This window comes from Armigeres subalbatus, chromosome 3 (genome assembly GCF_024139115.2).
Source record: "Armigeres subalbatus isolate Guangzhou_Male chromosome 3, GZ_Asu_2, whole genome shotgun sequence".
Lineage (NCBI taxonomy): Eukaryota > Metazoa > Arthropoda > Insecta > Diptera > Culicidae > Armigeres > Armigeres subalbatus.
The window spans coordinates 14,433,270-14,446,174 of NC_085141.1; the positions used below are offsets into that span (position 1 = coordinate 14,433,270).

Genomic DNA, 12,905 nt, shown 5'->3' on the forward strand with positions numbered 1-12,905 from the left:
TTGCATGTCTCGTGCATTAATGGCAATAAGCATAATTTATATTGTACGCTGTTAAAGAATCCTTCAGGAATATAATGAGAAAATGCACCTGAGATTCCTTTAAATTTTTTTTTAGGAATTTCATTACTTTCTCTCCAGAAATTCTTCTTGAAACCTCTTCATAAATCTTAATTCCTAGTGAAAATACTATCAAAAATCTTTAGTTCTTTAGCCTGGCGGCCACAAGTCAAGACCACAAGGTGACTGGATCCATTTCATGGTACAGTGTAAGTTTTTTTGTTCTTCCGTATACCTATGTGCATCCTCGTGTTAGTGTTAAAACAAAGGAATGCAAAAAAAAGTGAATCTACTTAGAAACCTTGCAGTTAGAAACTGTAGAAGTGCTTGATGAACACCAAGCTGCGATACAAAAATTTTCAAATGGAGGATGTAATGTAAACAAAAAAGATCAGATGAGAAAATTCCTGAAGGTCAGAAAACCCTACAAAAATATACATGGAAATGGAAATTTTCCATGAGTTCCCCATACATAAATTCTGGGACACGTATTATTCATCCCTTGGAACTTCTGGACAAGGAAATCCCTAAAACTCATAGATATGGAATTTTTGGAGTGAATTAAAAACTGGGAGTATAAACCCCTCCCCCTCCCACAATTTCACAGGAATTCTTGAAGAAGAAACATTTTAGAAGTCCCCAGAATACAAGGAGAAGAAATTTCCTATGAAACATTGGAGAAGATATCCTCATAATTCGAGAGGAAGGAATTCCCTAGAGTTAGGATGAGGTGAATAATTCGCCGGGGTTCTCGGAGGATAAATTCCTCCAAATTCCTTAAGGAGAAATTCATTTTAATTTTTGGGGGAGGGATTCTACAAAATTCGTGCGAGAGAAATTGCCCTAACCTTTGGAGGGGCAAAAACCCTAAATGAGATTTAGGAAAATTTCTGTAGAAGGAATTATTGAAGGAAAAATATTTATTTATTTATTTATTTTTATTTAATTCTTATGTTTCAATGACTATAAGGATAAAAATGTACCCCAAATCTAATTATTATATGTACAAACAAATATGTTCATAATACAGCAATCAGAATTCATAAGAAACACGTCAATACAATTAAACAGGACATATCAATCTTCAATTTTTGTGTTAATTTGTGCCTCGAAAGTGTGCTGCAAAAAGTCGTTGTAGAATAGCTGGCAATGAATTAAAATCAAAGAGATGGAACACTGCGTTAGAATTGGAATATCCCAGAGCTTCTGAAAAAGGATTTCTCCAAAAATACTAATCTTAGAGTTCCTTAGAGTTCTTTATTTCCTAGAATTCCTGGAGGAGAATTTCTCCAAAATAGCTAGGAAAGATTTTCAGTGAGAGAAAAGAATACCTGCGTTGCTGGAAGGGAGATTTTTGGGGTGGATTTATTCCCCATAATTCCTGAATGGGCAAGTTCTAAGACCACCTGAGATGGTAAGAATGATTGGTAAATCAGTTTCCGAGAATTCATGGAGCAGGAATTTCCTAGAGTCATAGAGAAATTGTTAAAAATTAAAGAAAAATAACGGGGAAGGGTTGTTTGGCCGAAACTCATTCGGCCGAAAGCCATTTGGCCGAATGCCACTAGGCCGAACAAACCATTAGGCTGAAACCCATCTGGCCGAAAGGGTCGCTTGACCGAAAGGGTCGTTTGGCCGAAAGGGTCGATTGGCCGGAAGGGTCATTGGCCCGAAAGGGTCGCTTGGTCGAAAGGGTCATTTGACAAAAAGGGTCATTTGGCCGAAAAGGTCGTTTGGGCGAAAGGGTCATTTGGCCGAATAGGTCATTTGAAAAGTGAGAAATTAGGAATAAGAAAAGTGACGTCTCACTTCTCACTCCTAATTTTTCTCTTCTCACTGTAAAAAGTGAGAAGCGCAAAATGAGTGAGGAGCGTAAAGTAAGTGGTGAGACGTCTCACTACTCACTTCGCGCTCCTCTTTTTTTACAGTGTGTAGAGAGAAATGAGGAGTAAGAAGATAGACGTCTCAATTCTCATTCCTTGTTTATAACGTCTCACTGTAAAAAAATTAGGAGCGTGAAGTGAGTAGTGAGACGTCTCACTACTCACTTCGCACTTCTCATTTTTTTACAGTGAGAAGTTAGAAATGAGGAATAAGAGTTGAGACGTCTATCTTCTTACTCCTAATTTCTCACTTTTCAAATGACCTATTCGGCTAATTTTTTTTCTGCCAATTGTCCTATTTGGCCAAATGACCCTTTCGACCAAATGACCCTTTCGGCCAAATGACCTTTTCGGCCCAACGACCCTTTCTGTCAAGTGACCTATTCGGCAAAACGACCCTTTCGGCCTAATGACCTTTTCAGCCTGGATAAATTTCAGCAAAACGACCCTTCCCCTTCAAAATAACAGTCTGCAGGGGCGCCAAAGTCCCGAAATTCTTGGAAGTAGAATTCCCCATTATTTCTGAAGCAATAAATGATCAGAACTCCTGGGTAGGAATTCTCAAGAACTTCTACAGAAGGTATAACCATGTATTCTTGAAATACCAGTTTCCCAGAATTGCTGAAGAAAGAATCTTGAAAATTTTCTGGGAAAAGAATTTGTCTGATTTAAATAATCCAAAATTTTTAACAGAGCAATTCCTCAAAACTCTTAGTGTGGGAACTCCCGACTTCTTGGAGGAGTCTTGAATCCCCAGAACTTCTGCAGAAAGAATCGCTGGTGGCGGAGTTCCCGAAATTTCAGAATCCCAGAAATGAATTTTCCAGAGTTCCGGGAGAAGAAATTTCCTAGGAAGGGTTAGCTAAAAATGTACCTGGATGACCAGTTATGTTAAAAACACGAGCATGATGGCCATGCATTTCGTAGTTGCTACTCCGTGTTTGACCAGTTGGTATATTTTAATTGGATGCCGAAACGAGCTTTTTTTACTCATTTCGAATTTTAACAGTTAACTACTAGAACTAATCAAGTTGTAGGTATAGGGCTAGAAGATGGAAACGGTATGAAAGTCCATTTCCAGTTCTAGAGATTGCTAGAGCATGAGAAATATATGAAAAGATACAAAGTAGGAGGAATGGAACAGGCCTGGGACTGAACCCACGACCTTCTGCGTATAAGGATGAAGTGGTAGCCATATGACCACCAGGGGCGTTATATGACTAGTTATGTAAAAAAGTAGCTCAAAAATATTTCTAGCTCTCTTATGTATGAAATGGCTCAACGATGATTATGTCATTGTCAGAAATGCTATGCTGTTTACCGTATCGAACCAATTGATGGCACATTACATCATGTCTGCCATCAGTTACAAAATCATATTTTCTAAAATTTCGTTCGATTAAGCAACTAGGAATTATGTTTCTGCCCGACTTTGGGCCCCACGTCTTCTCTTTAGCAAATACAATTTTAAGCGCAACGGATCGTTTTCCAATTTTTATAATAATTAGAAAAGACTCATCCCTACCGATTAAGAAAAAATATACATCCCAGTCCATACAAGAATTGCCTGAAGTATAGGCCTTGAGCTCCTTGAGGGCTGCAAGTTTTATTTTTATTCGTTTATGCTGACTGTTGTCCATAAAATTAAATTTGATGAGAGTTTTCCATCCCAGTTCATCCAAGAATTCTCTGGAGTTTAGGCATGAAGATCTGCTCGCGTACCCAAAAGGCTATTATCTCTTTTTCACAATGGATACCTAATTAGTATTGAGCGTCTTAGGGGAAGCCTTGAAAATTTGTACGCTTTTTATTCCATACATCCAAATTGGATATCCGCTCAAAAATTATTTCAATGCAGGTCTTCCGAGAATTTCCTTGAGTTTACGCTTTATTGGATCTTAGATATGTCTAAAAACGGTTCATGTTCTATGTGATCCAAATAACCAAATTGGATACCATTTTGATAAGAAAATTATTTTGAGCTTTTTAGTGGAATGTCTTCACTTGTCATAAGACGAGTTAATACCATCCCATTGAATTCCACCACTTAATTGTATCTTGACAGATACGTATTTCGACCTCAAAGGTAAGGCCGTCTTCAGTGTCTCGTACTTAAGTCGAGTCAAGTACGAGACACTGAAGACGGCCTTACCTTTGAGGTCGAAATACGTATCTGTCAAGATACAATTAAGTGGTGGAATTCAATGGGATGGTATTAACTCGTCTTATGACAAGCAAATTGGATAACCCTTAAACAAGAAGTCAAATTTCAAGAAGGAGCTAATAGATCTTTCATTACCCGTATAGACCTTCTCGGGCAGAATCTATGAACAGAATAACAAAAAATGATATGGACTTGATTGATAAAAGAGATAAAAGAACAGGCCACAATATCAAAAATTTGCACCGAAATATCATTTAAATATCAAGATATGCTATGGATAAGAAAAAACGAATGGCACTTGATATCGATCACTTATTACAAATCACATATCTTTATATTCTCATGATATTTTAGTGCAAAATATTGATATTGTCGCCTGATCTTTTATCTCTTATATCAATCATGTCCATATCTCATTTTGCTATTTTATCAACATTTGATATTATTGAGCTATTTTCGTCTACTCGGGTTAAGATCGCGGAATTCTTGGGTTACCTGAAATGGAACACATGTTGAATGTATATCCAATTTGATTCTGAGAGACGAATACCCTCTGTTGGGTAAAGTCTCGTTAAAAAGAAAAAAAAATGATTCATAAATCACTAGGAATATTGATATATAGACCGTAAGATATTAGTTTACGCGTTGAGATCTCTCTAGGAAATTATTGGAAGACCTGAAACGAACCGGGCGATAACATAGTTAGTTAATCGATTTATTTGCGCAGATTGCCATGTATCATATTTAAAAGAATTCGAAGATCAATTAAATGAAGAACAAGTAATCTTAACAAAAAATCTATTTGCATCCTAACATCAAAGTAACATGAAAAGACGGTTGAGCGTAAATGTTTTTTTTTTCAGCGGCGCAGCCGAAATTTTTCAAATGTATAAGGGTAAACGGAATTTTTCTTCTAACAAATTGGAGAGGAGGATAAATTCCCAAAACTACCCCCAGGCTACAGATCTTAAATTATTTCAACGGCTCGCTCAAAATTCACCGGCGGCGCGGTCAAAAAATTACAGCGGCGCGCCGGTCAAAAACGGTGGCGGCGGCGGCGCATAAAAATCGTCGGCGGCCGCGGCGCGGCGCGGCGGCGCACAGCTCTACTAGACCCAAAGATGCCTACCCAATAACAAATGTTACTTCCTGTGATTTTTGTGAAGAGGCAGAAGTAAACACGGTCTCTTAATGGCAAAAATCACCAATGTTCCTTCTTTTTTCCTAACTGACTGTAAGGACGTGGCTGGTTCCAGTATTGATCTTTGTATTTATTGAGTTACTAAAACTTGTACAGTGAGAATGATTGACTAATATACTGCCCATGATCGCATATTTGTAACACTCGCATTTTTGTTCATTTTGTAAAAAGCCTGTGATTCGTTCAGAAGGGTCAATTGATTGCAACTAATCCCACAAAAGTAAAATAGACTTTACTATCTTAGTTATCTGTGGTAAGGCGGAAATTATTGAGTTTGTGGGAGCTATTGAAAAACGATTTACAAAATCAACCAAAATGCAAATGTTACAAATATGCGATCATGGGCAGTATAGGCAACCGTTCAGTTGATTCGATTTTGCAATAGGGTACTGCACAGACACACCTCTTTCTCTTTTATTTTTCATAAAAGTTATAAAACAACAAGGACAGTAAATGTCATTGATGTCGTTGATTTCTAATTCCTTTGGAGTAAGAAAGAGACAAAGCAGTCCGTGTAATGTTTTTTTCATTGATTCTGGTCAATTACGAGTAGCGACCATTTATAGATATGTAGACTGTCAGTCAAAGTTTAGCTAAGGAGGTTCTGGATTCGTATTCTAACTCGATTAGAATGGTTGTATTTCGAAGCATGGAAAGACAATGTATGAAACGTGCGCTGATTAGAGTTGGTAACATATCCCAACAATGACAAAAACGAACCATGGACTTATTTTAGAAAATATGATATAATTATGTAGATAGTGGAAACTCGAATGCATGCTTAACACCTTCATAATATTATAAGTATAGGTTGAAGCAATTTTGACACAAATTGCACCATTCCATTATCGTCGGACAGCATACGCTTTTCAGTACAACCATAACTATGCGGAACATGAAGCAACTAACAAGCCGGTTGTTCAAGCTTACAGTGAAGTGTTTTGTATTGAATCTTCGCGTACTTGGTCTTTTTCCTTATAATTATAATAGCTCCGAACGTACTGTAAAAATCTCAATATTATGGAACGTCTATACTGCGCTAGTTCTACTCACCAACCTAGTGGTGTCAGGATACACCAACTTGGCTTCCTATAAATACATAATGATAGCTCATCCTCATTACAATCTGTTCATGTTCGGTATCAGTTTGATTGTTTCCTACGTTGGAAGTACATTGGCGTATTTAACCATTCTCGTCTATGCAAAGCAGTTTGAAGAATTGCTAAACCACTGTCTCAAGCTATGGTATACTCTGAGAACAAGTTGTGCAGATGACGTAGATCGGAAAATCTTTTCTCGTTTCTTTGTGAAAATGATATTGGTCGACGGTACGAGTGCGATTGGATCTTTTATAATTCGAGCAGTTCAAGCAGTTCAACGGCAGCGGATATCTAACCTCACCGAAGCAATAACCTTTTTGATAAATTTCAATATGAGTGCCTTCTCGACGAACCTTTTCATAGCGGTTGCTTACTTAGGTGGGCATTACTTCCGGTTGATCAATTGGAGAATTCGCCAACTTAATCAACGATTGAAAGATTTTGAACAGAGTGAACATTTCTGGAAGGGCAACCAGTTCGAAAAGCATCAACTGTACGGAGAAATTGTGGAAGAATTGAATCATCTGGTTTTCTTGCATGAAATAGTGAATCGAACAATTTTGAAGATTATGCATCTACATGATGTTCCGCTCATACTGCTCATAATGAAACATTTCATAACGATCATGCAAGGCGTTTTTATCGCATACGTTGCCACGGTCATTGAGTTGCGTCAAAATCACGTACCATCACTTGGAACTTATGGCATGGTTACATTTTTATCAATTTTTCATTTTTGTCAGTTCTACTTTCTTACGGAAAGTGCAGCGCTTTTCACAGAGCGAGTAGGTCTCACAAACTTGTTGAGGTGTATACATTGATAGAAATAGAAACATTTATTTATAATTTCAGGGTGAAAAAACAGGTCGACTCGTGGGCGACATTACGAGGAAAGGACACTTCGAAAAATTCGATACGCAAGTAGGGCGTACATATAAGTATGACTTGAGTATAATATAACCTGCATCTATTATTTTTTCTCTCGTAGATAGAATCATTCAGTTTGGAATTAATGCATAGGAACTGTAAAATATATTGCCAAGGACTCTTTCAAATTGATTTTTCGTTGTTATACGCGGTAAGATTTGAGAGCATATATTATTGGATTCATCAATTATTTATCTTTTTTTTCCAGTCAATTGCTACTATGACGAACTTTTTGATTGTTTCTGTTCAAATAACAGGATAAGAAATTAATTTATTAGTGCCACATAAAGTACAATGAGAATAGTGCCAGGGACAGTCAGCATACGGGGATATGATTGCGGGCTTTGGACGAAGTACAACGATGTTGAATATAATCCAAACAATTTGTTTTTTTTTTCTGGTTATGTAGTAATTGAAATCCATATTAATCGTAATGGCCATTATTATGTTTGCCTTTCTAGTGGACTTAGCGTAAGATAATGCATTTCATTTAGACCCCTGGGTAAAAGGGATTTGGGTTGTACCAACACACCCAGAGATGGGGAATGTTCCTGCTTCGGCCGGGTAATAATGCCCTCAATGATTAAGTGTGATGCCTTGGCAGTAGGATGCTAGAGCGCCAACGCCGTTTTCAACTTGCGCTGACTATCAGGAATGATTTGGGTCGTAGATGTTTTGGGATGACCACCCACTCCGCTTGGTCACCCTGCGTGGTGACGGCAGCGAGACGCATTTAAGTGGGTCTGCCCATAGTTTAGGTAGGAGCGTCATAGTGACAGTGAGTCAGCGCTTCCATAGTTACTTCCAGCTTGGCAGACAAATAAGTGGAACCATCATGCTACAGGACAGTGTGGCTCCCACACTTAACGAAGACTACCTGCCAAACAAACAATTCAAGCTGAACAAGCTAGTTTTTTAGCTGAAGAAGCTTATTTGCCATGAAACAAACTCTTCTCCAGCTTCAAATGTTTGTTGGGTGGGTTATGAGCTGTACCCTGTACTCTGCTAGGTACCCTACTTTCTCCTTGTTAACGGTTTCCTATCGGATTTTACGTGGAATTTACATTGAATTCTAAAAACAGTCCCTCCCACTTTACCGAATGACCCCTAAATCCTATTCATAATCTGTCCCAAAATTGTTGAATGTGTATTCCAAATTTGGTTGAAATCTAACCATGCATTTAGAAGATACAGTTAATTTTATCATATACCCAAATGTATTAATCATCCAAAACCGCACTTGTTCGTAAAACGAACAAGGCGAGATTGCCTTTATTCGCTAAGTGTAACATTCTCCGACAAACGTTTACTCCCTAAGTAGGGGTAAAGGCTCAAACCTTGGCCCATTATGCTACGGTTGAGCACATTTATCGTTATAAATTTTTATATATTGCATTTCCAACCAGAATTATTCCACCAGCCGGCTTGCTTACATTTGGTTTTGACGCCAAATAGCAAAAAACGACGATGAATGTCCGCAATATCTAATTAAAACCAGCGAAAGTCTTGAGAGAAATGGACAAAACGTCGGCATCCTTGTCCCTATCAGGTGGATAATTTTTCAGCCCACTTGGGACGAGTGATTGTTGATTTCGAACATACGAGAGATAAAGATGGGTTGCTGTTTATAGTACCAGTCATTTTGCTTGCGTTGAATAAAGGCAGCATGCAAACAAACAGAGAAAATCAAATCATCTTATTGAGCGTGAATTCTAATTGGTTGCATGTAAAATACTACCACACTGATTGTGAGAGTGCGTTTCAGATTCCCCAATAGCACGCTTACCAAGGACATGCTAACGAAAATACTATTATATGAATCATTTATTTCCCAAATATTTACCATATTTGCAAGTGAAGAAGTTTAGAAAAATGAAAACTGTATTAAAAACTGCAATTGCAACTCATGTTGTGCCTTCAAACAAATTGCATACGTTAATTATTGGCTTCCGCATAATATTGAGATTTACTGCTAGTTGAAACCATGGCAGTTGTGTTGCCTTCGCTCTCGCGATACTCTCAAAGAAACTTTTTTCCAAAACGTAAACAATGCTTTAGGTGGGGATGATGCATAACGCACTACTGAAGAAAGCAAATTGTAAAACTTATTCTAGGCAATTCCTTGCTTTGTACTGTGCATAAACAGTTATAACTGTGCCAACTACCTGATATTATTACACAATTATTCATAAATACAATTATTGGATGCTTGTTTTTAACTCTGCTGCATTGAAGTTTCATGATTGGTACGTGCGTTTGATTCCACTCCTCTCTATATCGATCAGCTGTTGTGAATCCTCTCAAAACTCTCACGTGTTTCAACTTCCGAGTTGAGAGAATACTTTTTCGGTATCATTTTACAGATCAAAATACTTTTTGCAAGCAATAATAAATCTAAATTATGATGAAGGTATTTGCCAAGTAATTTGACTTGAAATTATTCCCATGAAATGACGTTGAAAGTTTATCTAATGAAACATACCATCCATTGTATTTTTCCATTATTAAATGAGAAATGGATTCGTGCGAATAATGATAAAACTAAATATTCTTGCACTAATTGAATCATTTATTTGCGAAATTATGAAGAAAATGGTGTATCTAACCACGAAAGGTTGATGCTTGAATCGCTTTTGCTTGAATCGTGTTTGAAAGCCGTAAGGTAGGCAATTATTTTGGGTATGTTCTGCGAATGAAAGCGATTATATCGTGATTCCAGAAAAGCATCATGAGGGCCCATTTACAAACTACAAGACGTTTTAGGTTGTGGGAAGGTACTTGTCTGAGCGTTAAGGACTTTATGAATTTCAGAAACCTACCATACATGAAGCATTACTAGAGGCTTGGTGTGGGTTGAGTTTAGCGTTATGTCATTTGCGAATGAAACTTAACCGTTGAGTGGATTAACCTGTTTTCACAAAAAATCTTAGCAAACTAATTGCAACCATCAGATATTCCATCTGCAGCTTTCGGTTATTTTCTCCAGTACGGGTTATTGGTGAGAATGCTTTGATTTTAGAGTTTCACCTATACTAACGTAGTGCTACAAATCGAAAGCGCATGCCACCATTTGGCTACGGGTGCCCCCAGTATTGTCCAAAAATGTTTTGGTTAATTATGTCGTTATACTAATGGAAATTGTGAAATAAAAATGATAGCTGACATAGTGTGGTTGTTATCCATTCATCTGATGTCCGAAAGTAGGTATGTTCATTCAGAAAACTCTTTTATTGGGCAAAAGAAAAACTCTAGCACAGCCAGCCTGCATAAGTCAACGAAACATGGCTGCTAAAAAAACCGAGTCAAAGTGATTTTTCACGCAAGATAATTGCTTTTAATAGTTTAAGAAGTGTATAAATCTAGAGTTATGAGGCAGATATATGTTTGATACACTTTTCTAAAGAAGCAATGGTTAGTATCTCCCTATAAATCGACGTATTATCGCTGAAATATTGATTAATTTGCGTGATGAGCCAATGTTACATCCAGGGCCAACATTACCGCCGGTTACCCTATAAAACTAAGCGAACAAGGCTGAGTCGCTGGAGACCACGACAAAGGATTAATCTTGTTTGTAACTACTAATGACTAAACGACTCTAGGAGGTAGCAGAGTCGTTCGCATGGCATGATTAACGTTGCTCTCGTACGTTTTGTTCTCTCTCTGTTACGCTTAGCGAGTAACGGGTGGTCGCATATCAGAACGAACACAAGTTACTCTGGTGGAGTGTGCTCTCTTGTTCTTTGTCGCTAGAAGCGATTTCTTAGCATCCCTGCAGGTGGGTGGGTGTTGGGGCACATGTGGTAACTGTGTATTCTTGTGCATAGATGCATGGTGACCCGCATATGTGCACGTTGTGCACGCACTGTGGGATCGCAATGGTCAATAGTTTTTTGACAATGACAATGTTTTTTTTACGAATGCAAAATTGTAATTTGGCTTGTAGAATCATTTAATGGACGAACACTAAGCTGCGAGTCGAGTTACGAAATGGTGAGACGACATCTGGGAAGGAGCGTCAAACATAGCTCTGGTCATAACGCACAAGTTCCAACACTCACGCTTCCACGGTTCTGCCGATGACAATCGACTAAGGGTTGCATACGTAGCTGGTAGTGTAGCCAAGGGGAGAGGGCGGAGCACTGAATCCCTACCCCGACATGTGCTGGTTCTAAAATGTAAACAACAGTGTTAATTCTCTACCACCTTTTTGTTATGGCGAGGCAATTTTTATGCACACTTTTGTTTTCGATATTTTATTAAAGTGTTTAACTCAATCATGCAGCAATATAACGATATGGTATGCTTGAGATACCTGCTTGATTAAAGGGACTCGAAAAAGAATTTATTTGCAGTAACTAACCGAATATAAAAATGTTGCCATTAACGATTGCGCCCTAACACTGGTTCTAAGCTTCGATGCAGAGTACACGAGCTTTGTTCGCCAGTGACAGGCGTATGGGGCCCTTGAGTGTAGCCTAGGCACTGTTTTCCTTCTGACATCAGCGATAGTGAGGGGGTGCAACTTTGGGGCGAATCTATGACAAAAGGTCGACTGACAAAAGGTCGAAAGGACAAAAGTTCTAAAAGACAAAAGGTCGAAAGGGACAGAAGGTCGAAAGGGATAAAATGTCGAAATGGTCAAAAGGTTGAAAGGAACAAAATGTCGAAAGGGACAAAAGGTCAAAAGGGACAAAAGGTCGATCAAGAACAATCTCATCAATTAAAGTTGCAGAATGAGCAATGTTCAAAGAAGGAGTAATTACTATAAAACAATATTATGAACATCTAGATAGTTTTGTTAGAGATAAATAAGATTGTTTATTTAAAAAATAATAAAACTCGTATTGTGCGAGATTGATTCTCTCCGTTTCAGTTTCTTGTTGATTTCAACCTTTTGTATTTCAATCTTTTGTTCTATTCGACCTTTTGTCTCTTTTGACCTTTTGTCCCATTCCATGTTTTGTCTTTTCGAGCTTTTGTTTTTTCGACATTTTGTCCTTTTCGGCCTTTTGTTTCCTCGACCTTCTGTCTTTCGACTTTTTGTCCTTTCGCCTATTTGTCTTTCGACCTTTTGTCCTTAACCCACCGTCGGGACAGGTATTGTTCATTGGCGTAACTACAGGGGGGCTATAGCCCCACCTAGGACCAAATTAGCCCCGCCTAGAATTGTGGTCAGTTTGCATTAATATTGCTCTTATCTAGCTCTCCGGCAGTACTGAGATTTTCATTTTCATTGAGAGAGGTCACGCGATATTTACACGGAAGAAATAAACTACCCAATAGTGAGTTTAATTCACCCAACCTCGAACATCCGTACGGGAAGCCAAAATTGAGTAAGTAGGGTCGAAGTAGTTTGCCTTTACTCCCATGTTAAAAAAGTACCCCACGGAAAATTTATTTACCCAAATGTAAGTTTAATTCACTCAATTTCGACCTCAGGTAATAAAACTCAAAATTGGCTTCCCGTATTGAACTGGCGTCGTTGGATTGTTTGGCTCTTTTGGTTTTGACAACAAAAGAAAAATCCCATTGAATTCCACCACTTAATTGTATCCTGACAGATACGTATT

General features: G+C 38.1%; 1 protein-coding gene across 1 annotated transcript in view; it reads left to right on the forward strand.

Annotated features, from left to right (window-relative positions):
• LOC134221296 (YLP motif-containing protein 1-like) overlaps positions 1–7,482 on the forward strand; it is a 66,574-nt gene extending 59,092 nt beyond the window's left edge. The window contains exons 9-10 of the transcript XR_009982307.1: positions 7,258–7,326; positions 7,394–7,482. The gene's annotated coding sequence lies outside the window, so the exon portion shown is untranslated. The remainder of the gene's footprint in view (positions 1–7,257; positions 7,327–7,393) is intronic.
• The last annotated feature ends 5,423 nt before the right edge of the window (positions 7,483–12,905 follow it).